Source organism: Pristiophorus japonicus, chromosome 19, assembly GCF_044704955.1.
Source record: "Pristiophorus japonicus isolate sPriJap1 chromosome 19, sPriJap1.hap1, whole genome shotgun sequence".
NCBI lineage: Eukaryota > Metazoa > Chordata > Chondrichthyes > Pristiophoridae > Pristiophorus > Pristiophorus japonicus.
In genome coordinates, this window is record NC_091995.1 from 69,775,280 (window position 1) to 69,801,155 (window position 25,876).

General features: G+C 48.7%; 1 pseudogene; it reads left to right on the forward strand.

The window, feature by feature from the left end:
* The first annotated feature begins 22,204 nt into the window (after positions 1-22,204).
* On the forward strand, positions 22,205-22,382 carry LOC139230783 (U2 spliceosomal RNA; annotated as a pseudogene).
* Positions 22,383-25,876: the final 3,494 nt, after the last annotated feature.

A 25,876-nucleotide genomic window follows, 5' to 3' on the forward strand; every position in this document is an offset into this window, starting at 1 on the left:
GAGTACTGCATACAGTTTTGGTCTCCTTATTTAAGGAAGGATATACTTGTATTGGAGGCTGTTCAGAGAAGGTTCACTAGGTTGATTCCAGAGATGAGGGGTTAACTTATGAAGAAAGGTTGAGTAGGTTGGGCCTATACTCATTGGGGTTCAGAAGAATGAGAGGTGATCTTATTGAAACATAAGATAATGAGGGGGCTTGACAAGGTAGATGCAGAGAGAATATTTCCACTCATGGGGGAATCTAGAACGAGGGGGCATAGTTTGCTTAAATAAGAGATCGCCCATGTAAAGCTGACATGAGGAGGAATTTCTTCTCTCAGAGGGTTGTAAACCTGTGGAATTCTTTGCTCCAGGGAGCTGTGGAGGCTGGGTCATTGAATATATTTAATGCGGAGATAGACAGATTTTTGAGCGAAAAAGGAATATCGACAGCCTCACTACATCACCTGTCCCACTCCAATATTTGAGCTGCAATCTGATAGAGCAGATATTTTCCACCCAGCAAAATGAAATCATGTGACAGCAGATTCAGTGATAGAGTCAGTGGGTCGAAGTTTCACCCTTACACTGTGTGACCAGGAATCTGATTTTATAATGTATCTATAATTTATCTCCCAATCTCTAGCCCTCGTTCTCCCCATTGCTTTCTATGGCCTAGATATTCAGGTTGATTGTGCCTCCCATTTAGCACAAATGACTTTTTGCCCGGGCGCGGCGCCGCTAACGATTTGCGCTAAATTCCGCGGGAGTTAGTGGCGGCGAAGCCCCCTGTTTTGTTGCGCCGGCGATGTGTTATCACCATGCAAAGCGCCCGTTATCGCCCTGGACCCTAAATTGGGTATTGCCCCCTGAAGCTGCGCCGAGCGATGCCAGCGACAGGATCAGGGGATATGAACCATTCAGCAGTCTTTCGTGGAGTGATAGTTAAAGGGGAGGTGGTGGCCATTGAAAAACAAATGTGCCGATTTTGCTGAATGCCATGTTGGCGCCCCGTCTGTGCCGCGGTCAGACAGCCGGCACTGTGCTTGAGTAGGCACTGTAGGTGGTCCAGGGAGGCCTATTTTTATATAGCAGAGTTGCAGCTTGGACTTTCCCTTTAATTAAGGGAAGAGCCCCTCCTACGCAGCAGCGTTATGCGGCCCAGTGCATAGCGCTGCGCCCCACTCCCTACGCGTCCGCCCTGCTAGCGCCCCAGAAAGGAAGTGCAGCGCGTTATTTTGTGCTCCACTTTCTTTCAGGGGCGGCAACCCGAAGCTTGCGAGTGGGCGGAATTTCCGCTCCTGGCACAAAATGTGCTGCCTCCCGGATGTTACCGCACCCAAACGGGGCGCAGCGGAACTTCCCCCCCATACTTCTGTTTCTTTGTCCACTCGCTACCTCATTTACACCATCCCTCAATAACTAACATCACACAATGATTGATTTCCCTCCCACATCTACCTCCGCCTCTGGTTCCCAGCCTATCCACACTGAGATCTTTCTGCTGGCTGCACAATTTGGGAAAAAGTTTCTCTCCCCACCAAAGCAGGGCTTACGTTTCACTCTCGGGCCTTTCCGGTCAGATTCAGACTGTACTTGGTTTCTATGTTGCAGCTACAAATGCAAACTGTTCTTGGCTTCCTGAACTTTCTCATCTTCAGATCGTGGTCTACAATTGCCTGACATGCTAAAGGCAGAATCCCCTCCACTGCTCAACATTTAATAGAGGTGTTTCCCTGGTGCTGGATCCTGACACGTTCACATGCAGCTTGTTGTGGTCTGAATGCAGGCCCTGTAACCTCTGTCCAACTTGAACAAACCATGAAGGTCAGGTGACCGCTAATGCACCAGACAAACCGGGCTTGTGCTTAGAGGGATGGATCAAATTGCTGTAGCCTGCAAAAAAAGAGGAAAAGTATTGAAGCAAAATACTGGTTTTTTTTTGCTTAAGAAGCTCTGAAATCAGGATTTCAGCATGCCAACGATATGCTCAATGATGACACTATACATACACATCCCTCGACTGGGATCCTCAGAAACTGCATCAGCCACAATTTAAGATAGTGTGACTAGATCCAAGGATCCAGCTGCTCACTCACCCTTACCCTGAAAGGTGGTAGTTATACATGACTGCCTCAGAACAGAGGATTCATGGCAGCACCCTAGGTACCTGGTACTGACATAATATGTTCTTTGTAGGTGGGGTCACACAGAAGCTGGAGGTTGAAGGCTGGAACAACTTTTGGTTCATCAAAAATTGCATCATTATCAAAGGCTGCTCAAATGACAATGTTGGTCTGGCAATGGCCCTCAGAACCCTGGGAAATACAGCTGTTCAGTAGAAGCTCACAGCCCTTTCTAGCTCAAATATCCCATTCATAGGCAGGTTGGTAGCCCAGGTCGATAAACAACCTGTAACCTCATGGAAGCACTTTAGGGCAATGGGCCAGTGACAGCCTGGATTGAGCCAGAAATACAAAAATTGAAAGCTATGGTTACTGTGACTGTTACCGGGAGTGCGGTCAGAGCTCTGAAGGTTGGTTGGAGGTTTACATGCCACATGGCTCTTGGATTGCTTCCTCAGGGAAACAAAGCCGACTGATGCACCACTTTAGGGCCAGGCTCCATAAGCTTTAATGAACTTACGGCTGGATTTTAGGCTTTTCTGTTTTCGGGGCAAAAACGGAGGCTGGGTGGGAAAGTTACCGGCCGGGAATAGTTTGCGCTTTAGTATGTAATTTTGGGCATCTGGGACCTATGTCAGGGGGCGCAGCGCTAAGCGAGGCGTTGTACACCTCTTATGGCATAAGGAAGGGAAACTCGCGAAGTAAAGTGTCGGGCCGTGTGCGATCCGAGAGAGAGGCTTGGGGGGAAGAAAACATTTTTTTAAAAACGACAAAACATTCCCAAAACATTGCCCACGCCGCCACAATACAAATCGCAAAAAAAATTAAAAGAACAAACACTCGCACTTACCTTTGGAGAACTTTACCTTCCTCACCACTGCCAGCCTGACTGGACTGCTCTGATATCCGAGGCGGTCATTGTGGGCGCACTTGTGGGCGGACGGGTCGGGCAGGAGCTCAAACTCGCGCCGGTGTCGTAACCGGGGGTGTTGCACACCCGGCACAGCTCTTCCCGATGGTCATGCTCAGCGTGCAGCAAATCCCGACTGGAAGACCGTGGCAGAGCGCTGGAGACCTCAACAATTTTCACACCGCGCCACGGCGAAAAACGGGGCGAAGAGGACAGGAAAATCCGGGCCTTAGTACCTTCTAAAATCTGGGAACTGTCGGATGAGGAACAGTTGCCTTTGGCACCAGTATGTTTGTGTGTGTGTGTGCTAGGCTGATGTAGCAGAGCCTGATCTCCAATCGTCATGAATACCCTTGACATTGGACCAAGACCTTGCTCAGTCAAGCAAGTGTGGTAGCTGGTATGCAACGGCCACCCCACAATAAAATAATGCATGCGCAGGCATCTTCCATCCTTTAAAATTAAGTTCGGGACCTCGAACGTCATGGGCAACCCCAACAGCAACAGACCGGAACGCCGCACTGCTATCGTTGCCCAGGAGCCCAGACATTTCGACATAGACATCGTTGCCCTAAGTAAGACTCGACGGGCAGGGCAAGGCTAACTCAAGGAGCTAGGTGATGGTTACACATTCTTCTAGAAAGTAAAACCAGAAGAAGAACGCCGCCTCCATGGGGTAGGCTTCGCCATAAAAAATGAGCTAGTCGGGCGTCTCAGAGACTCCCCCGTGGGATAAATGAACGCCTCATGACTCTTCGGCTCACCCTAGCCCAGAACCAGTGCACTACAGTCCAACACTGGAAGCTACAGACGAGGCCAAAGTTGAGTTCTACTCCAGCCTTGAACAATCCCTGACCCGAACCCCACCGGGCGACAAGTTGATCCTCCTTAGCAACTTTAACACCAGAGTTACAAAGCACACAGACCTCTGGGGAGGTATGATCAGCAGAGATGGGGTAGGGAAAACCAACCCCAACGGTACCCTCCTCCTGACGAAATGCTTCGAGCAGGGCCTTGTCATAACAAACACCTTGTTCCGTCAGAGAGACAAGTACAAGGCTTCATGGCAACACCCTCGCTCCAAGCACTGGCATCTGCTCAACTACATCATCGTCCGAACGAGGGACCGCAAGGACATCTGCATCACCCGTGCCATGACAGGAGCTGACGATTGCTGGACAGACCACCGCCTAATCCGCTTCGTCATCTCCACCAATGTAGCCCCAAAACAGCGATGGCAACAGAAACAATGCCGCAGGAAAATCAACGCTGGAGCACTCAAAGACCCTGTTAAGATAGCCCTATTCAGCCGGCGCCTCACTACCAACCTGACGACTCCCAGTGATTCAGAGACGCAGAGTATCCACAGTGCCTGGTCTGCACTCAAGGTCTCCATAATTAGCATCTGTGAAGAGACGCTCGGTCACTCGACCAGGAAACACCAAGACCAGGTCGATGAGAATGACCAGGAGATCCAGGAGCTAATAAGCTGCAAGCGCAAGGCATTCTTGAACTGGATACAGCAACACAACTTGAGAGCAAGAAAGCAGTTCTACAGACGTCTGAAGGTTGAGGTTCAACAAAAAACTCGCGACCTAAAGAACAGATGGTGGGTGGAAAAAGCACAGGAGATCCAGCAGCTGGCCGATAACCACGATATGCATGGATTCTTTAGCACAGTCAAGACCTTCTATGGTCCAAGCACCCAAGGTCCTACCCCACTGTTGGCCAAGTACGGAGAGGTACTCATCAAGGACAGAGAGGTAGTCAGTGCCCACTGCAAGGAGAACTTTGAAGATCTTCTTAACCGAGACTCTGTCTTTGATGTGAGTGTCTTCGACTCCATCCCACAGCATGCCACCCGCCACCACCCCAGCCCGGCACGAGGTTGAAAAGGCCATCTGACAACTGAAGAACAAGTCATCAGGAACAGATGGAATCCCCACCGAGGCGTGGAGAAGCACTATTGGTGCAAATACTGAACTAATTTCTCTTATTTGGGAGAAGGGGAGCATGACAGGGAATCTTAGAGATGCCATAATCGTGACCACCTTCAAGAAAGGTGACCAGTTCGATTGCGGGAATTACAGAGGAGTTTTTCTGCTGTCTGCCACAGGGAAAGTCATCGCAAGAATCCTCCTCAATCGCCTTCTCCCAATGGCTGAAGAGCTCCTCCCAAATCCGCAATGCGGATTCCACCCACTAAGGGACACAAAGGACAAGATCTTCACCACACGTCAAATTAAAAAAAAATGCAGGGAACAGCACCAACCGCTGTATATGGCCGCCTTCGGCTGCCCTCAAAATCATCCTCCACCTGCTTCACGATGACATGCAAGCCGTGATCCTGACCAACGAATCCACCACAGACCCAATTCATGTACGGACCGGGGTCAAGCAAGGCTGTGTCATCGCACCAACGCTCTTCTTGATCTTCCTTGCTGCAATGCTCCATCTCACCCTCAGTAAGCTCCCTGCTGGAGTGGAACTAATCTACAGAACAAACTGGAAACTGTTCAACCTCTATCGCCTCCAGTCCAGATCCAAGGTCGTCCCATCCTCTGTCATTGAATTTACAGTATGCAGACGACTCTTGCGTCTGTGCATACTCGGAGGTCGAACTCCAAACTATCGTTAACACCTTCACCGAAGCGTACAGAGCATGGGCCTTACACTAAACATCCATAAGACAAAGGTCCTCTACCAACCTGCCCCCGCCACATAGTACTGCCCCACGATTATCAAAATCCATGACGAGGCCTTGGACAATGTGGACCATTTTCCATATCTTGGAAGCTAAAGCCATGAGACTTTATGGGTTCTGGAGGCAATGTTAAGGACTCCCAGGGCCACTCCCTCCCAACTGTATACCACTGTGCCGCCGCCTCGGGTGGGTCTGTCCTGCCGGTGGGACAGGTCTACCCAGGGATGGTGCTGGAGGAGTCTGGGACATTGGCTGAAAGGTACGATTCTGTGAGTGTGACTATGTCAGGTTGTTGCTTGACTAGTCTATGGGACAGCTCTCCCAATTTTGGCACAAGTCCCCAGATGTTAGTGAGGAGACTTTGTAGGGTCGACTGGGCTGGGTGTGCCGTTGTCGTGTCCGAAGCCGGTGCCGAGTTCAATGCCAGGTGGTCTGTCTGATTTTATTTTTATTATTGTTTCTTGCAGCAAGATCCCAGAATTTGAGGAGCGCAGAGATCCCACAGCTTTGTAGGACCGGAGGAGGTTACAGAGATAGGAAAAAAGAAGGAAAGACTTTGATTTATATAGCACCTTTCACGACCACCGAACGTCTCAAATCGCTTTAGAGCCAATGAAGTACTTTTTGAAGTTAGTCACTGTTGTCATGTGGGAAGGGGTGAGGCCATGCAAAGATTTGACAACAAGGATGAGAATTTTGAAATTGAGGTATTGCCAGACCGGGAGCCAATGTAGGTCAGCGAGCACAAGGGTGATGGGTGAATGAAACTTGGTGTTAGTTAGGATGTGGGCAACAGAGTTTTGGAGGAGCTCAAGTTTATGGAAGGTGTCAGTGGAGGCTGGTTAGAAGAGCATTGCAATATAAAAGCAAAAACATCATCATAGGCAGTCCCTCGGAATCGAGGAGGACTTGTTTCCACTCATGAGTTCTTAGGTGGCTGTACAGTCCAAAACGAGAACCACAGACTCTGTCACAGGTGGGGCAGATAGTCGCTGAGGGAAGGGGTGAGTGGGACTGGTTTGCTGCACGCTCTTTCCGCTGCCTGTGCTTGATTTCTGCATGCTCTCGGCGATGAGACTCGAGGTGCTCAGCACCCTCCTGGATGCACTTCCTCCACTTAGGGCGATCTTTGGCCAGGGAATACCAGGTGTCAGTGGGGATGTTGCACTTCATCAGGGAGGCTTTGAGGGTGTCCTTGTAACGTTTCAAGGCTCCAAATACTCCTCCCAGGTGAAACAGCAATTTACTTGCACTTCTTTCAATTTAGTATACTGTATTCACTGCTCACGATATGGTCTCCTCTGAATTGGGGAGACCAAGCGTAGATTGGGTGACCGTTTTGCTGAACACCTCCATTCAATCCGTACGTGTGAGCATAAGCTTCCGATCGCCTGTCACTTTAATTCTCCACTCCCACTCTTATACCTACGTCCTCGGACTCGTCCACTGTTTCAATGAAGCTCAACGCAAGCTCGAGGGACAGCACCTCATCTTTCATTTCGGCACTTTACAGCCTTCGGGACTCACCATCGAGTTCAACAATTTCAGAGCATAACCTCTAGCCATCTTTGGCTCCCTTTCCCTCTGCCCCCGCCCCCCCCCCCCCCCCCCCCGCCCACCCCATCTTATGTTTTTTTTCTTCTTTCTACTCTTGTTTTTCTCTTTATCTCTAATGACAGTTGGTCATTTCGCAGACGACACCTGCGTCTGCGCACATTCTGAGGCTGAACTCCAGGATATAGTCAATGTATTCACCGAGGCATATGAAAGCATGGGCCTTACGCTAACATCCGTAAGACAAAGGTCCTCCACCAGCCTGTCCTCATCGCATAGCGCTGCCCCCCCAGTATTCAAGATTTACGGCGTGGCCCTCGACAACATGGACCACTTCCCATACCTCGGAACCTTTTATCAACAAAGGCAGACATTGATGCGGAGATTCAACATCGCATCCAGTGCGCCAGTGCAGCCTTTGGCCGCCTGAGGAAAAGAGTGTTCGAAGACCAGGCCCTCAAATCTACCACCAAGCTCATGGTCTGCAGGGCTGTAGTAATACCCACCCTCCTGTATGGGTCAGAGACATGGACGCTGTACAGAAGACACCTCAAGTCACTGGAGATATATCACCAACGATGTCTCCGCAAGATCTTACAAATCCCCTGGGAGGACAGACGCACCAACATCAGCGTCCTCGCCCAGGCTAACATCCCCAGCATTGAAGCACTGACCACACTCGTTCAGCTTCGCTGGGCAGACCACATAGTTTGCATGCCAGATACGAGGCTCCCTAAGCAATTAAAAAAAATTTTTTTTTTATTCGTTGCCAATCTTTCCAATTCTTTGTCAAATCACAAACGCCAGATCAAGGATCACTCTGCGCCAATGCTCTTAGCCAAAAGGCCTAGAGCCACTGCACCGTTCCTGGAAGTACTGCAATACCAGGTTCGTGCCATGGAGGTGGATGGGTCAGGCCCCCCACACACCTCCGTGGAGGTGGATGGGTCAAGCCACCCCACGCTCCCTAAGCAATTGCTCTATGTGGAGCTCCTTCACAGCAAACGAGCCAAAGGTGGGCAGCAGAAACGTTACAAAGACACCCTCAAACCCTCCCTGGTAAAGTGCGACACCACCAGTAATACCTGGGAGTCCCTGGCCGAAGACCGCCCTAGGTGGAGAAAGTGCATCCGGGAGGGCTTTGAGCTCTTCGAATCTCAACGCTGCGAGCGTGAAGAGGTCAGGTGCAGACAGCGGAAGGAGCATGCAGCAAATCAGTCCCACCCCCCCTTCTCCCGACGAATGTCTGTCCCACCTGTGACAGGGTCTGTGGCTCTCGCATTGGACCGTTCAGCCACCAAAGGACTCACTTTATGAGTGGAAGCAAGTCTTCCTCGATTCCGTGGGACGGCAGTCCCACGGAATCGAGGAAGACTTGCTTCCACTCTAAAAGTGAATTTTCAAATGATTGTACAGTCCAATACGGGAATTACAGTCACTGTTACAGGTGGGTTAGACAGTCATTGGAGGAAAGGGTGGGTGGAGAGTCTGGTTTGCTGCACGCTCCTTCCGCTGTCTGCGCTCGGTTTCTGCATGCTCTTGGCGACGAAACTCGAGGTGCTCAATGCCATCCTGGATGCTCTTCCTAAACTTAGGGAGGTCTTGGTCCAAGGATACCCAGATGCCGGTGGGATTGTTGCACTTTATCAAGGAGGCTTTGAGGATGTCCTTGAAGTGTTTCCTCTGCCCACCTGTGGCTTGCCTGCCATGTAGGAGTGCCGAGTAGAGCACTTGCTTTGGGAGTTTCGTGTCGGGCATGGTCAGTACTTTGCTGCTGGGGATGTTGGCCTGAGCGAGAACACTGATGTTGGTGCATTGATCCTCTCAGTGGATTTGCAGGGTCTTGCGGAGGCAGTGCTGATGATATTTCTCCTGCGCTTTGAGGTGTCTACTGTATATGGTCCATGTCTCTGAGCCATATAAGAAGGTAGTTATCACTACTGCCCTGCAGACCATAAGATTGGTGCCAGATTTGAGGTCCTGATCTTCAAACACCTCAGGCGACCGAAGGCTGCGCTGGCACACTGAAGGCGGTGTTGAACCTTGTCATCGATGTCTGCCCTTGCTGATAGTAGGCTACCGAGGTATGGAAAATGGTCCACGTTGTCCAAGGCCACACCGTGGATTTTGATGATCAGAGGGCATTGCTGTGAGATGGGGTCAGGTTGGTGGAGGACCTTTGTCTTACAGATGTTTGGTGTAAGGCCCATGCTTTCGTACGCCTCGGTGAAGATGATGACGATGGCTTGGAGTTCGGCCTCTGAATGTGCACACACGCAAGCGTCGTCTGCATACTGTAGTTCGATGCCAGAGGATGGGACGACCTTGGATCTAGCCTGGAGGCAACGAAGGTTGAACAGGTTCCCATTGGTTCTATAATTTAGTTCCACCCAACGCTTGTTGAGAGTGAGTGGTGCATTGCAGCAAGGAAGATCGAGACGAGCGTTGGTGCAATGATGCAGCCCTGCTTGACCACGGTCCGGATGTGGATTGGGTCTGTGCTGGGTCCGTTGGTCAGGATCACGGCCTGCATGTCGTCGTGGAACAGGCGGAGGATTCACCATTCACACCCTATCCAGTTTAACCTTTTTCCAACCTGTCATTACCATTTCAATTCGGCCCATCATCCTTTTTGTCTCGCAAATCTCTCCTGCCATCCAACCTGTCACAGACCTTCCCTTTTGTTCTTTCTTCCCCTCTCCGTTTCAGTGTTTAAGAATGTGCTCTTTTCGAGCATTCGGCAGTTCTGACGAAGAGTCGTCGACCCGAAACGCTAACTTTGTTTTTCTCACCACAGATACTGCCTGACCCACTGAGATTTTCAGAGCATTGCAATGGTTGAGTCTAGAGGTAACGAAGCCATGGATGAAGTTTCCAGCAGCAGTTGAGCTGAGGTCGGGCCGGTGATGAGCAATGTTATGGATATGGAACTATGTGGTCTTGCTGATGGAGATAGTGATTTATGCCATCCAGTTAGATCTGGCAATGAATGGCTCAACCAGTTGCGCGGCATCTACGTTCAAGTCTGCGCCCCATGGCTGATGAAATTCAACACAGAAAAGTGTGAGGTAAGAAGCATTAGGAGAGACAATACAAGCTAAATGGTATGATTTTAAAGGCGGTGCAAGCACACAGAGACCTGGGGTGTTTGTGCACAAATCTTTGAAGGTGCCAGGATAGGTTAACAAAGCAGTTAATGAATCATTTGCGATCTTGGGCTTTATAAATAGAGGCAGAGAGTACAAATCCCAGGAAGTTATGCACAGTGTCAGCTGTAGCTCAGTGGGTAGCATACTTCCCTCTAAGTCAGAAGGCTGATGATTCAAATCCCATTCCAGGGTCTTGAGCATAAAAATTTAGGCTGACACTCTAGTGCAGTGATGAGGCAGTGCTGCACTGTCAGAGGTGCCGTCTTTCGGATGAGACATTAAACCGAGGTCCTGTCTGCTCTCTTAGGTGGATGTATATAAATCTAACTTTATTTTTTCTTTAAACCTATAAGAAACACTGGTTCTGCCCCAGTGTCCAATTGTGTCCAATTCTGGGGGCGTCGCACTTTAGGAAGGACGTTAAGGCTTCGGAGAGGGTGCAGAGAGATTTACGAGAATGGTTCCAGCGATGAGGGATTACAGTTAAGTGGACAGACTGGATAAGCTGGGGGTTCTTCCCCTTAGAGCAGAGAAGGCTAAGAGGAGAATTGATCGAGGTGTTTAAAATCATGAAGTGTTGAGATAGAGTAAACAAAGAGAACGGTTGTAGGGTCGATGACCAGAGGGCACAAATTTAAGGTGATTGACAAAAGAAGCAGGGGAGGAGACAGGAGGAAAAACTTTTTATGCAACGAGTGGTTAGGATTTGGAATGCACTGCCTGATAGGATGGTGGATACAGATTTAATAGCAACCTTCGAAAGGGAATTGGATAAATACTTGGAGAACAAAAATTGCAGGGATATGGGGAAAGAGCGGGCGAGTTGGATCCTTTGTGATTTAAGCGCCTCCTGAGTTAGGCTCTCACACAATAGTTTTTGTTGGGTTAGTGCCCGACTGATAGTTAGAGCCTGGTGTGTTTGCATTGCAATAACCAATAACTGTTCCTGATCCCTGCCTAAAGACTGTGATATCATAGGAATGGTCACTGTTCTATGACATCATTGATGTAGCACTGCCCAGCAGACAAACTTGGTGAACATTGCTCAATATGGGCTGAGTTTAGCTGACTGCTATTGCAGGAAATGAAACAGGAGCACGTTTCAGCCTGTGTTACTGGGCAGTGGTATAATAGCTCAAAGGTCAGCGGTATTTGTCAGGTTCGGGGTTCACAGGTGAAGCATTGTCGGCCTTTGCTTTATTTCATATCACAGACAGAAAAACTCAATCGATGATTGATATAAATAGTTCAATTTCTTACCTTCTGTCACTTTCCAGGGGAAAGTTTGGTCAAAGAGATAGGTTTCAAGGTGCATTTTAAAGGAGGAGAGAGGGGTAGAAATGCAGAGATGTTTAGGGAGGGACTTCCAGAACCAAGGGCCAAGACAGCTGAGTCTGGAAGTAACAAAGGCATGGATGAAGATTTCCGAAGCAATTGAGCTGAGGTAGGGCCAGAGATGTGCGATTTTACGAAGAAAGAAATACTTACATTTATATAGCGCCTTTCACAACCACCGGTCATCTCAAAGTGCTTAACAGCCAATTAAGTACTTTTGGAGGTAGTCACTGTTGTAATGTGGGAAAAGCGGCAGCCAATTTGCACACAGCAAGCTCCCACAAACAGCAATGTGATCATGACCAGATAATCTGTTTTTGTTATGTTGATTGAAGACTAAATATTGGCCAGGACACCGGGGAAAACTCCCTGCTCTTCGAAAGCCATGAGATCTTTTACATCCACCTGAGAGAGCAGACGGGACCTCGGTTTAACATCTCATCCGAAAGACTGCACCTCCGACTGTGCAGCACTCCCTGAGCACACTGGAGTGTCAGCCTAGATTTATGTGCTCATGTCCCTAGAATGGGATTTGAACCCACAACCTTCTGACTCAGAGGCAAGTGTGCTACCCACTTTTAAAAGCATTTATAACATCGTGATCATTCCATTGTATCATACAAATTCTTTCTGCTCTTCTGCACAGCCGTTCCTCCAACACATACCAACTTCAAAACCTGTCTCCTTTAACATATATTAATCTATTGTACTTAAAACATTGATCATAACTAAAACTTCCAAACACTTTCTAGGATATCTTCGTCCCAAAAAGTTCCTTGCAGACACAACAGGTCAGTGCCTTTGAAACAGTGCAACAACTGTTGCAATTTCTTCTCCCCCCTCAGTCTGTTCACATTAATCGAGGCCAATGTAATCATGGTTCACAATAAAGGAAGTGTGCCTGATAATCTTCCCATCATTTAATCAGCTCTTCCCTCCTCTCATGCTTCTTCCCAACTTTTCAGGCAGCTGTTGCTTTCTCCTACAGTCTCCCATCATTTTCCCCTCCTGTTTGATCCTTCCCTGCCGTTTCAGCCTCTTCCTTAACTTAGGTTTAGGCTGAGGAGCTGCCCCTTCTCCCTCCTTCTGCCCCTCAATAACCTTTCCTTTTCCACATGATGCCACCCCTGCCCCCACTTCCATGTCTCCATCCCCCTCCGACTCCTCACTCTTGAGCTCTTTTGTAATCTCCCGTCCCTGCTCCCCGTCAGATAAATAATCTCCCTTGGAGAGTCTTCCTGCTATCATGGTTTCTCCAACAGTGCCGCTCGTTTCAGCCACATCTCCACTGCTGACCCTTGCTCCCCGTTTCTTCTCTCTCTGGGACAATGGCATGTCTTCACCTATCTTGTTCCCTTTCAGCGTCTTTGTCTCCCCTCTCGCATCCTGCTGCCCCTTTAAGGCTCCTGCCTCTTGACTCTTCCTGCTTCCCAAGATGTCCAACTCTCCGTCTTTCTTTGGAGTACTTACACTTACCCTGCTCTCTGCGCCCCCGCCCACACCCCCACCCACTGACACCTGATTCTTTAGGGAAAGTATTATGGACTCTGCCCTTGCCCTCTGCTATCTTTGTCCATTTCCACCGTACTTGGTATGTTTTCCACTATCTCCATCCTGTTCTCTGCTCCGCGAATTTCTGCCTCCGCTTGCGCTCTTTTCTCATTCCGTTTGCCGGCTGTGTTCTCCTCCGGCCACTCCACTCACACTTCCTCCTGCTCCTTCTCCTATCTCCTCGTCACTCGAGGGATTTCATTCTGCCTCACACTCACAGCGGGTGGGGTCTTTGTGACACACCCCACAGCTCTCTGCCTTGCAACTCCGAGCATTGTGTCCAGACTCGCCGCAGTTATAACTGTACACTTCTGGACAACTCCTTACAAGATGGTCGTGTCCAAGACAATGGGCTCAATTTTCCCCAATGCCGTTTTTTGGCATATTGCCAGAGTTACGCCTGTTTTTCTTGGCCCCAACTACTCCAAAAAAAAAGTATCAAGTTTCCCCGTTCTATTTTTTGAAATTTGTGCCACGCAGCCTGTCCTGTAGCCTCGGGGGGAGGGGGGGGGGCGGATGGAGCCTAATGCCGGCACCGAAAAAAAGATGCCGCCCACTCTGCGCATGCGCGAAAAACAAAAGGATGTTTCTGATGTGATTCCTATGGACGCGCATGCCCAGTACAGCTCCCGGTCTGCATTCGGCTATTTTTGAAGAGCCAGTTGTGTGTGAAAATTTTAATTCTCATTGGAAAAATCAGAGCAGCAATACAAGATGCAATGCGGTGCAAGGACCAAGAATTTCTTACAGGATGAAGTGAAGGCAATAGTTACTGTAATTGAGGGCAGATGGCATGAGGTGGACACCAACAGAGGCCTCATAAAAGTTCCACCAAAAGAAATGAAGAAACGCTGGAACCAACTTGCATAAGATTACAGTATAATGGTGACCACCCCGTGGTCTGAAGGCCAGGGCAAAAAAAAATGGCAGGACCTTGGTCAAGTAGTTAGTGTAAGTAATATTTTCATTTATTCAATGGGATTGCAATTGTAAATGTGACCAGCTGTATATGTCCCACCCAGCAGAAAGACACCCTCTCTAAAACTTTATGTTTTCATCTTTGCAGAGGAAAGTGGCACACAACAAATGAGAAAGAATTCGAACAGGGGGAGGCCCGGAAAATCTGCAGCCACAGATACCCTTGGAAGAGAGAGTTGCTGCTTTGATGGGTCCTGGCTGGAGAAAAGCAACCATCACTGTACAAGCTGGACCCACACTCGAGGGAGAGGGCAAGTTCTGCAAATTCCACGGTCTGGCTTTGCTAAATGTTAAGTACTGTGTGGGCTAGCCATGCTTCGGTTCATGGGGATGTCTCTGTCAGCTACGTTTCAGTTGATGCAATGTGCTATCATTCATCGTGGTCCTTCAAATCAGCCTGCTGCCTGCGCTGTGTGAGCCTACTCATGCCACCCACCCTGCCCCCTCCTCTGCTGCTAACCATTTGTCTGTTCTGTTGTATTTTGCAGAACTTGAGGCCAACTCTGATGATACAGAAGAAGATTCAGACACGGATGAACCTGAAGAGGAGAATATCTTCCAATCCCACCTTCCAGACCAAGAGCATGGGGGTGAGGAGGAGGGGGAGGGAATGGATGATGGCCCCACTGTTGTACTCACTCTGGAGGAGGTGCAGGTGCTGCCCATGAAGTTCCAGCCCCTTCCTTGAGTAGTTTGAGTGTTGGTGGGACATTCCATGGTTTCCCACCGTCCGAGGCTGCGGGTCCCAGTGGGGTGCAGCGAGGCACACCCAGGGCCCCACCGTCCGAGGTTGCGGGTCCCAGTGGGGTACAGCGAGGCACACCCAGGGCCCCACTGTCCGAGGCTGCAGGTTCCAGTGGGGTGCAGCGAGGCACACCCAGGGCCCCACCGTCCCAGGTGACGGGTTCCAGTGGGGATGCAGTAAGGCACATCCAGGGCCCCACCTTCCGATGCTGCAGGTCCCAGTGGGATGCAGTGAGCCACATCCAGGGTGAGGAGGGGAAGGAGAGCTCGACAGCACTCTCCTGAGGTGCGGGATCTAACAAATGTGGTTCAGATGATGGCAATAAGTGCGGGGAGCATTGACCATACCCGATCACTCTTGGACACCATCAGTGGGGTGGGTGATGAGGCTTCGAGACTGTCAGGAGAAGTAACAACACTCTCACTGTCCGGGAACATGAGGGAGGGAATGTCTCAGTCAGCCGAAACAATGTCGGTGCACATGAGGGAGGGCATGTCACAGGTAGCTGAGACACTGTCGGCGAACATGAGGGAGGGAATGTTGCAGGTAGTTGACACACTGTCAGGACACATGAGGGTGGGAATGTCGGAGTTAGCTGCTGCAACAAGGGAACATGGCCAGACCCCACGCCCATTGACAGAATTAACTGCCACACCCACTCCAATTCACTGGAGTTCAGAAGAATGAGAGGGGATCTCATAGAAACGTTTAAAATTCTGACGGGTTTAGACAGGTTAGATACAGAAAGAATGTTCCCAATGTTGGGGAAGTCCAGAACCAGGGGTCACAGTCTAAGGATAAGGGGTAAGCCATTTAGGACCGAGATGAGGAGAAACTTCTTCACCCAGAGAGTGGTGAACCTGTGGAATTCTCTACCACAGAAAGTTGTTGAGGCCAATTCACTAAATATATTCAAAAAGAAGTTAGATATAGTCCTTACTACTAGGGGGATCAAGGGGTATGGCGAGAAAGCAGGAATGGGGTACTGAAGTTGCATGTTCAGCCATTAACTCATTGAATGGCGGTGCAGGCTCGAAGGGCCGAATGGCCTACTCCTGCACCTATTTTCTATGTTTCTATGTTTCTAATCCTCAGACCAGCCCTCCACATTACTGCCTGCACCTGCTCCCCGCCCCCCCCACCGCCCCCCAACCATCAAGAAGTGTGCATTACCCGAGATGTTCGAAAGAATAAGCTTAGTACCAACCCGAGAAACGCTGCGCCACTGTCTGTGGGCAGGGATAGAGTCACCAAAACCAAGCGCAGCGGACGGTCTTAGAATAAGGTGGAGGAGAGATGAATGCAGCCTTTCTTTGTTGCTGTTATTGTTGTTGTTACTGTTCTCAAATTAAAAGTTATTTGTAAGTTATGTAAATTTACAAGTTTGTCAGTGATCTTAAAGATTGTAAGTGATCTTAACTGAAAACGCTAAAGTTTGATGCAAGAATATTTTTATTAAAGTTAAGAAGTACAAACAAATGTTTATTAAAAAATAGAAAATGTTGGAAATCTCAGCAGGTCAGGCAGCATCTGTGGAGAGGAAGCCAAGTTAATGTTTTGGGTCGACGACTCTTCATCATCAACCCGAAACATTAACTCTGCCTCCTCTCCACAGATGCTGCCTGACCTGCTGAGATTTCCATCATTTTCTGTTTTTATTCCAGATTCCATCTGCAGTATTTTGCTTTTGTATAAATGTTTATTAAACTTTTGAATAAAATATATTTTACATTATAACTGAATCATTTCCATTATTTGTTCCATTATTAACACAATTTTTTGAAGTAAACAAGAATCATTTCCATCATTTGTTATATAACACAACATTATGGAACAGGTCCCAACAGTAAACATGGACCAAGTGGAATAGTTGCCACTGAGCCTTCAGGCAGCAAAGCGTTCACAGATGAGCTGCTGGTGCAAGGCTCGAGCAATCGTTAAAGGGGCACAATGGCCCACCCTCCTCCGTCGTCGTCGTGCTCCAGGTTCAGGTAGTTGCACGGCTTCCTCGTCCTCCTGCTCGTCATCTGCATCTTCCTCCTCATCATCAGCCACTCTCACCACAGGTGGGTCTGCTGCTGCCTCATGATGGCTAAGTTATGCAGCATGCAGCACACAACAGGGAACTGACCGACAATCTCAGGGGAGTATTACAAGTAGCCTCCGGAATGGTCCAGGCATCGAAAGGCTGTTTCAAGATGCCAGTGGTCCTCTCTATTATGCTGTGCATCGCAATGTGCGACATGTTGTATTCCCGGTCAGCTTCCATTCGGATTATGCGCAGGGGTGTCATGAGCCAGGTGGAGAGGCCATACCCTTTGTCTCCCAGTAGCCAGCTCTGCTCTTCTGGCTGCTGCTGCTGAAACATGGCAGATATAGCGCTCTCACGTAGGATAAATGCATCATGGGTGCTCCCTGGGTATCTTGCATCGACTGACATGATGAGATGCATGTTGTCACACATGAGCTGTACATTAATGGAGTGGAAGCCTTTTCTGTTCCTGTACATCTCGGAATCCTCCAAAGGTGCTCGCAAGGCGATGTGGGTACAATCAATGCAGCCCTTTGGGAAGCCAGCAATCCTGGAGAAGCCCACAGCCCTGTCATGCATTTCTTGGGTGGTCATGGGGAACTTTCTGTAATCATTTCTCCATGCATATAATGCAGCTGTCACCTGCCAAATGCACACATGTGTTGCATGTTGAGAGATGGCACACACATCCCAAGTTGTAGCCTAGAACGATCCAGATGCATAGAGTGAAAGTGCAGCTGTAACCTTCACTTCAACTGACAAAGCAGTCCTCCTGACACTTCTAGGTTGCAGGTCTGCTTTTACTAACTCTTAGATTTCAGTTACAACTTCTTTGCGGAAACGCAGCCTTCTGACACGGTCTGCATCACTTAGGTGCAGGTACGAACACCTGTCTCAATATACCCAACATGGGTAAGGCCTCCTGCCCATCACCCAACTTGCTCTGAGGTTCCTCATGCGATGACGTCGAATCAATTGTCTCCTCCGCAGCACCATCATGCAGAAGGCTTGCACAAAGTATGGCATTGTCAGTATTGCCCCCATGATTAAATTGTACCTTTGCAAGAAGCTCAAAATGGCAGGCTCTTTGTTCTTTGTTCTCTCTTCCCAAGGTCGACGCCCTAGTATGGACCACACCCAGGTCTGATCAGGCGCAATGATCGGGAACCCCACCCCGGGCTTCATTTGATGTGTAGTGTAGGCTTCTCATGCCTTCCATTGACCTTCCACAGCCCCCCACCCTCCCCCAGGCTTCTTTTCAAGCTGAGCCCCTGTGTTCGGGCGAGGGACCGATTCTGCTGGCCGGCGCTCCGACCCTCGAGGCCGCTTTGGAGACGTTTGGTGGTGGCGTGTCAGTTTTTCCAAAATTAAAACTTAAAGAATTTCATTAAATTTCATTTCCTGCATTTTAAGTTTTCAAAAGTTAAGCTTGATTATGGATCTTTATGTGTTCTTGACTCCCTCCAAAACTTCGCATAAAAACAATGGCATCTTTCTTCGTCGATTTTTTAATATACGCTGGTTTCTCTTAAGTGCCCAGAAGGTTTTTCAGGATTGGTCATCTACGCCATCCTAAGAGAAATTTATATTGGCCAAACTTCCAAAATGTGAAAAACTGCCACAGGCATCAGGTTACGCTCCCTATGATGCAAAAAAAACTAACCTAAAAAATCGTAACTAACTGAGTTACCCTGGCACACAAAGATTGGGGAAACTTAGATTTTTTAATTTAGGCCAAAAAGAGCGCCACACTCTTTAAAAAAAAACGTGCAAATCACTGGGGAAAATTGAGCCCAAACATCGCAAACCTTCACCTGGTTATCAAGCAGTACCCAGATGTACTGCACTCCTTCCATTGTCTCAAACTTCATGCTGTAGGGTAATGACTTCACCCCCTCTGGGAACCGCACCTTTATATAACGGGTTCCATCGGCTACCCGCGTTCCTGGATAGTATCTCCTCTTTATTGCCAAGCAAATTTTAATGTCCCATGACTCCCAACTTTTTTATTAGCACGTCGTCCTCAATATAAATCGGCAGATTTAAGAATGTGAAACCACCAGCTCTTCAGAATACAGCAGAGATACATCCAAGAACTTATCATCAACCTTCAAACTCAATAAAAGTCTTTGCACCTCCTCTCGGCCACTGACCGTTACCTTGAACCCAACATTTGGCTTTGGTCGGCAGAAAAAGTTGTTTCCTTCACCGCAGTCCTCATCTACCACTTGGATAATATCCCAAGCTCGTATCTCCTTATCCTCACACTGAACCACCACCGTGTTTTCTTCTCCAAACCTCATGGGTCCCGGCCCAAATCTTTGGTCCTTTTATTCTCCCTTCCCCCAACATTTTCTCCCATGATGAATTTCATTCTGGGACTCCGGCAATCCGGGCCCCTCATCATCATCATCATAGGCAGTCCCTCGAAATCAAGGAAGACTTGCTTCAACTCTAAAAGTGAGTTCTCAGGCGACTGAACAGTCCAATATGGGAATTACAGTCTCTGTCACAGGTGGGACAGAAAGTGATTGAAGGAAAAGGTGGGTGGGGAGTCTGGTTTGCCACACGCTCCTTCCACTGTCTGCGCTTGGTTTCTGCATGCTGTCAGCGACAAGACTCGAGGTGCTCAGCGCCCTCCCGGACATTCTGCCTCCAGTTAGGGCGGTCTTTGGCCAGTGACTCCTAGGTGCTGGCGGGATGTTGCACTTTATCAAGGAGGCTTTGAAGGTATCCTTGAAATGTTTCCTCTGCCAACCTGGGGCTCACTTGCTGTGTAGGCATACTGAATAGAGTGCTTGCTTTGGAAGTCTCGTATCCCAAAGCAAGCAGAGGAGAGGCGGGAGTTCGAGTTGCGTGGAGAGGCCTATAAAGGCCCAGCGGCAGCGGGAGATGGCAGCAGAGGAAAGGCGGGAGTTCGAGGTGCGTGGAAAGGCCTATAAAGGCCCAGCGGCAATGGGAGGCGGTGGCAGAGGAGAGGTGGGAGTTCGAGATGCGTGGAGAGGCCTATAAAGGCCCAGCTTGTGCAGCTGCAGCAGGGAGAGAAGACAAAAAAGAAGTAGAAAGAAATCGAAAGGTGACGTCACAGTCAAGGGGGTAAGTGATTGGCTGGTGATTGGTGAGTAGTTTTTCTTTTTCTTTTCTATATCAGTAAGTAACATTTAGCATTGTTGTTGCCAAATTAAGTTTATCTAAGGGTTAAGTCATGGCAGGATAGCTCGGACACGTGTTATGCTCCCCCTGTACTATGTGGGAAGTCAGGGACGCTTCCGGTGTCCCTGACGACTACGTGTGCAGGAAGTGCATCCGCCTCCAGCTCCTGACAGTCCGCGTTGCGGCATTGGAGCTGCGGGTTGATTCACTCTGGAGCACGCACGATGCTGAGAATGACGTGAATAGCATGTTTAGTGAGTTGGTCTCACTGCAGGTAAAGGGTACAGAGCCAGATAGGGGATGGATGACCAACAGGGAGAGCAGTGCAAGGAAGGTAGTGTACGGGTCCCCTGCGGTCATCCCCCTGCAAAACAGATACACCGCTTTGAGTACTGTTGAGGGGGATGACTCATCAGGGGAGGGCAGCAGCAGCCAAGTTCATGGCACCGTGGGTGGCTCTGCTGCACAGGAGGGCAGGAAAAAGAGTGGGAGAGCTATAGTGATAGGAGATTCGATTGTAAGGGGAATAGATAGGCGTTTCAGCGGCCGCAACCGAGACTCCAGGATTGTATGTTGCCTCCCTGGTGCAAGGGTCAAGGATGTCTCGGAGCGGGTGCAGGACATTCTGAAAAGGGAGGGTGAACAGCCAGTTGTCGTGGTGCACATAGGTACCAACGATATAGGTAAATAAACGGGATGAGGTCCTATGAGACGAATTTAGGGAGCTAGGAGCTAAATTAAAAAGTAGGACCTCAAAAGTAGTAATCTCAGGATTGCTACCAGTGCCACGTGCTAGTCAGAGTAGGAATCGCAGGATAGCCCAGATGAATACGTGGCTTGAGGAGTGGTGCAAAAGGGAGGGATATAAATTCCTGGAACATTGGAACCGATTCTGGGGGAGGTGGGACCAGTGCAAACCGGACGGTCTGCACCTGGGCAGGACCGGAATCAATGTCCTAGGGGGAGTGTTTGCTAGTGCTGTTGGGGAGGAGTTAAACTAACATGGCAGGGGGATGGGAACCTATGCAGGGAGACAGAGGGAAATAAAATGGAACCAGAAGCAAAAGATGGAAAGGAGAATAGTAAAAGTGGAGGGCCAAGAAACCCAAGGCAAAAAATAAAAAGGGCCACATTACAGCAAAATTCTAAAGGGGCTAAGTGTGTTAAAAAGACAAGCCTGAATGCTCTATGCCTCAATGAGAGGAGTATTCGGAATAAGGTGGACGAATTAACTGCGCAGACAGCAGTTAACGGATATGATGTAATTGGCATCACGGAGACATGGCTCCACGGTGATCAAGGCTGGGAACTCAACATCCAGGGGTATTCAACATTTAGGAAGGATAGACAGAGAGGGAAAGGAGGCGGGGTGGCGTGCTGGTTAAAGAGGAAATTAATGCAATAGTAAGGAGGGACATTAGCCTGGATGATGTGGAATCGGTATGGGTGGAGCTGCGGAATACCAAACGGCAGAAAACGCTGTGTACAGACCACCAAACAGTAGTAGTGAGGTTGGGGACAGCATCAAACAAGAAATAAGAGATGTGTGCAATAAAGGTACAGCAGTTATCATGGGCGACTTTAATCTACACATTGATTGGGCAAACCTAACTGGTAGCAATGCGGTGGAGGAAGATTTCCTGGAGTGTATTCGGGATCGTTTTCTAAACCAATATGTCGAGGAACCAACTAGAGAGCTGGCCATCCTAGACTGGGTGATGTGTAATGAGAAGGGATTAATTAGCATTCTTGTTGTGCGAGGCCCCTTGGGGAAGAGTGACCATAATATGGTGGAATTCTTTCTTAATGTGGAGAGTGACACAGTTAATTCGGAATCTAGGGTCCTGAACTTAAGGAAAGGTAACTTCGACAGTATGAGGTGTGAATTGGCTAGAATAGACTGGCAAAGGATACTTAAAGGGTTGATGGTGGATAAGCAATGGCAAACATTGAAAGACCACATCGATGAACTTCAGCAAGTGTACATCCCTGTCTGGAGTAAAGCTAAGATCAAGTGTAGTATCTGTTCTTATCAGTTTAATATCCCCTATGAGGACATGATATTGAATTGATTTTTGGACAGGGAGCTGGATCAGGGGCATGCCCCGTCCACTCCATGCACCGACCTGGTATTGCAATATTTCCAGGAACAGTGCAACTTCGCCTCTCGGCCTTTTGGCCTAAGATCAAATATATTGGCGCAAAGTGATCTTTGGCGTTAGAGTTGATCTGGAACGAAATTGGACATTTTAAAAAAAAAACGGGGAAGGTGGCTCAACCGTGGCTAACAAGGGAAATTAAGGATAGTGTTAAAACCAATGAAGAGGCATATAAATTGGCGAGAAAACGTAACAAACCTGAGGACTGGGAGAAATTTAGAATTCAACAGGGAAGTCTAAGGATTTAATTAAGAGGGGGGAAATAGAGTACGAGAGGAAGCTTGCAGGGAACATGAAATCTGACTGCAAAAGCTTCTATAAATATGTGAAGAGAAAAAGATTAGTGAAGACAAATGTAGGTCCCTTGCAGTCGGATTCAGGTAAATGTATAATGGGGAACAAAGAAATGGCAGACCAATTGAACAAATACTTTGGTTCTGTCTTCACGAAGGAAGACACAAATAACTTTCCGAATGTACTAGGGGACAGTGGATCTAGAGAGAAGGAGGAACTGAAGGATATCCTTATTAGGTTGGAAATTGTGTGAGGGAAATTGATGGGATTGAAGGCTGATAAATCCCCGGGGCCTGATAGTCTGCACCCAAGAGTACTTAAGGAAGTGGCCCTAGAAATAGTGGATGCATTGGTGATCATTTTCCAACAGTCCATCGACTCTGGATCAGTTCCTATGGACTGGAGGGTAGCTAATGTAACACCACTTTTTAAAAAAGAAGAGAGAGAGAAAACAGGTAATTGTAGACCGGTTAGCCTGATATCAGTAGTGGGGAAAATGTTGGAATCAATCATTAAGGAAGAAATAACAGCGCCTTTGGAGTGCAATGACGAGATCGGTCCAGGTCAGCATGGATTTATGAAACGGAAATCATGCTTGACGAATCTTCTGGAATTTATTGAGGATCTAACTAGCAGAGTGGACAAGGGAGAACCAGTGGATGTGGTGTATTTGGACTTTCAAAAGGCTTTTGACAAGGTCCCGCACAAGAGATTGGTGTGCAAAATCAAAGCACATGGTCTTGGGGGTAATGTACTGACGTAGATAGAGAATTGGTTGGCAGACAGGAAGCAGAGAGTCGGGATAAATGGGTCCTTTTCAGAATGACAGGCAGTGACTAGTGGAGTGCCGCAGGGCTCAGTGCTGGGATCCCAGCTCTTTCCAATATACATTAACGATTTGGATGAAGGAATTGAGTGTAATATCTCCAAGTTTGCTGTTGACACTAAACTGGGTGGTGGTGTGAGCTGTGAGGGCGATGCTAAGAGGCTGCAGGGTGACTTGGACAGGTTAGGTGAGTGAGCAAATGCATGGCAGATGCAGTATAATATGGATAAATGTGAGGTTATCCATTTTGGGAGCAAAAACATGAAGGCAGAATATTATCTGAATGGCGGCAGGTTAGTAAAAGGGGAGGTGCAACGAGACCTGGGTGTCATGTTTCATCAGTCATTGAAGGTTGGCATACTTGTACAGCAGGTGGTGAAGAAGGCAAATGGTATGTTGGCCTTCATAGCTAGGGGATTTGAGTATAGGAGCAGGGAGGTCTTACTGCAGTTGTACAGGGCCTTAGTGAGGCCTCACCTGGAATATTGTGTTCAGTTTTGGTCTCCTAATCTGAGGAAGGATGTTCTTGCTATTGAGGGAGTGCAGCGAAGGTTCACCAGACTAATTCCCAGGATGGCTGGACTGTCATATGAGAAGAGACTGGATCAACTGGGCCTTTATTCACTGGATTTTAGAAGGATGAGAGGGGATCTATAGAAACGTATAAGATTCTGACGGAACTGGACAGGTTAGATGCGGGAAGAATGTTCCCGATGTTGGGGAAGTCCAGAACCAGGGGACATAGTCTTCGAGTAAGGGATAGGCCATTTAGGACTGAGATGAGGAGAAACTTTTTCACTCAGAGAGTTGTTAACCTATGGAATTCCCTGCCGCAGAGAGTTGTTGATGCCAGTTCATTGGATATATTCAAGAGGGAGTTAGATATGGCCATTACGGCTAAGGGGATCAAGGGGTATGTAGAGAAAGCAGGAAAGGGGTACTGAGTGAATGATCAGCCATGATCTTATTGAATGGCGGTGCAGATTCAAAGGGCCGAATAGCCTTCTCCTGCACCTATTTTCTATGTTTCTATGTTTCTATCGTGCATGCGGATGATGTGGCCCGCCCAACGGAGCTGGTCGAGTGTGGTCAGTGCTTCGATGCTGGGGATGTTGGCCTGATCAAGAACACTGACGTTGGTGTGCCTATCCTCCCAAAGGATTTGCAGGATCTTGCGGAGGCAGTGCTTTGAGGTGTGTACTGTATATGGTCCACGTCTCTGAGCCACATAGGAGGGTGGGTGTCAATACTGCACTGTAGACCATAAGCTTGGTGCCAGATTTGAGGTACTGGTCTTCAAACATTCTCTTCCTCAGGCGACCGAAGGCTGCGCTGGCACACTGGAGGCGGTGTTGGACCTTGCCGTTGATGTCTGCCCTTGCTGGTAGTAGGCTCCCGAGACATGGAAAATGGTCCAGGTTGTCCAAGGCCGCGCCGTGGATTTTGATGATCGGGAGCAGTGCTGTGAGACGGGGTCAGGTTGGTGGACGACCTTTGTCTTATGGATGTTTGGTGTAAGGCCCATGCTTTCATATGCCTTGGTGAAGATGTTGACGATGGCTGGGAGTTCAGCCTCTGAATGTGCGCAGACGCAAGCGTCGTCCGTGTATTGTAGTTCAATGCCAGAGGATGGGACTATCTTGGATCTCGACTGGAGGCGATGAATATTGAACAGGTTCCCATTGGTTCTATTGTTTAGTTCCACGCCAGCAGGGAGTTTGTTGAGAGTGTGATGAAGCATTGCAGCGAGGAAGATTGAGAAGAGTGTTGGCGCAATGACGCAGCCCTGCTTGACCCCGGTCCGGATGTGGATTGGGTCTGTTGTGGGGATCCATTGGTCAGGATCATGGCTTGCATGTAGTCGTGGAGTAGGCGGGGGATGGTGACAAGCTTTTGGGGAGCAGCCGAAATGGAAGAGGCTGCTCCATCGTCCCTCACGGTTGACAGTGTCAAACACCTTTGTGAGGTCAAAGAAGGCCATGTACAAGGGTTGGTGCTGTTCGCTGCATTTCTCTTGTAGTTGTCGCGCGGTAAAGATCATGTCCGTTGTACCCCTTAGTGGATGGAATCCACATTGAGACTCTGGGAGGACCTCTTCAGCCATAGGGAGAAGACGGTTGAGGAAGATTCTTGCGATGACTTTCCAAGTGGCCGACCGCAGGGAGATTCCTCTGTAGTTGCCGCAGTCGGACTTGTCCCCTTTTTTGAAGAAAGGCAAACCAGAAGAAGAACGTCACCTCCATGGAGTTGGCCGCCTCAGAGATTACCCCTGCGGGATAAGCGAACATCTCATGACTCTTCGGTTCACCCTATCCCGGAACCAGTGCGCAATAGTTTTCAGCGCATACGCCCCAACAATTGACGCAACAGATGAGGCA